This window comes from Pteropus alecto, unplaced genomic scaffold (genome assembly GCF_000325575.1).
Source record: "Pteropus alecto unplaced genomic scaffold, ASM32557v1 scaffold1279, whole genome shotgun sequence".
NCBI lineage: Eukaryota > Metazoa > Chordata > Mammalia > Chiroptera > Pteropodidae > Pteropus > Pteropus alecto.
The window spans coordinates 44,628-46,173 of NW_006443126.1; positions in this window are offsets into that span (position 1 = coordinate 44,628).

Here is a 1,546-nt window from a genome sequence, read left to right on the forward strand (position 1 = left end):
CAGCCCCCGTCTGCTCCACCCCTGGCAACTACCATTCTACTTTCTGACACTACGATTTGACTTCTCTAGGGAGCTTATATAAGTCATACCAATGCAGTTTTTAAATAATTGTTTAAGTATTTTTACAAAGGGCCCACAAAGTAATTCATTTAGTCATTTGGTTACATCAGCTGAAGGCAGCTACTATACTGAGCAACAGAAGCAGACTTTTTGGCAAACACCTTGTTGATTTTACTCCTAAAAATTTTAAATCTGTCTGTTTTCCTCCATCTCCTGCCCTGTACACCCCCTCTTCCATCCACCACGCTAAGGAACCATCTGTTGTTGCCTAGATGGTCTTACAGCCTCCTAATTGGTCCTCCTGTTGCCATCTTCCCTGTAATGCACAAACACATCTCAGCCAGCACAAGCATTCTAGTCTCCAGAGCAGATCACTGCACTGCCACCACCACCACCAGCAAGATCTATGGCCCCTAGATCACAGTCCCACTGTCTTAGTCCATTTGGTCTGCTATGACAAAATACCACAGACTAAGTGGTTAGTAAACAACAGAAATGTGTTGCTCACAGTTTGGAGGCTGGAAAGTCCAAGATCAAGATGCCAGCATCGTCACGTTCTAGTGAGGGCCCCCTTCCTGATTCATGCCTTCTCACTGTGTCCTCACGTGGTGGAAGGGGTCAGGGATCTCTGTGGGATCTCTTCTATAAGGACATTAATTCCAGTCATGGGGGCTCCACCCTCATGACCTAGGCACCTCCCAAAGGCCCTACTTCCTAACACCATCATCTTTGGGGGTTAAGATTTCAACATATGAATTCGGGGAGGGGATTCAAACATTCAGATCACATCGACCCGACTTTGGTGCCTGGTCCCCCTTCTGCTCCCCCATCATCTCAGGCAACTCCCCTCCCACCCCGTCATTTCAATACTTTGAACTTCAGCCATTTTCATTTCTGTATGAGTTTTCTATTGCCACTATAACTACCACAAACTTAGTGGCTTAAAACAGTGTAAATTTAGATCTTACAGTTCTGGAAGTCAGAAGGCCTAACTGGATTTCACTGAACCGAAATCAAGATGTCCACAGGGCTACAGTTCCTCCAGAGGTTCTGGGAAAGAATCCATTTCCTTGCCTCTTCCACTTTCTAGAGGCTGCCTTCATTTCTTGGCTTGTGGCCTCTTCCTCCATCTTCAAAGCCAGGAGCAGCATCTTTACATGTCTCCCTGACTCTAACTCTTTGCTTTACTGTCACATCTCCGTCTTCTGACTTCTGACCCTCTTGCCTTCCTCTTATAAGGAGCTCTGTGATTACACTGGGCCCACCAGTGTAATCTAGGGAATCTTGAGATCCTTAATTACCTCTGCCATGTCCCTTTGCCACGTAAGGTGACGTATTCACAGGTTCCAGAGATTTGGCTGTAGACATCTTTGGAGAGGGAAGGGTTATTCAGCTTACTGCCACACTTCAAGCTTTCTTTTGCCTCCAAGCATTTGCAAATGTTTTCTCTCTGCTCAGAAAATTTTCTCCTTCAGTGTTAAATTAG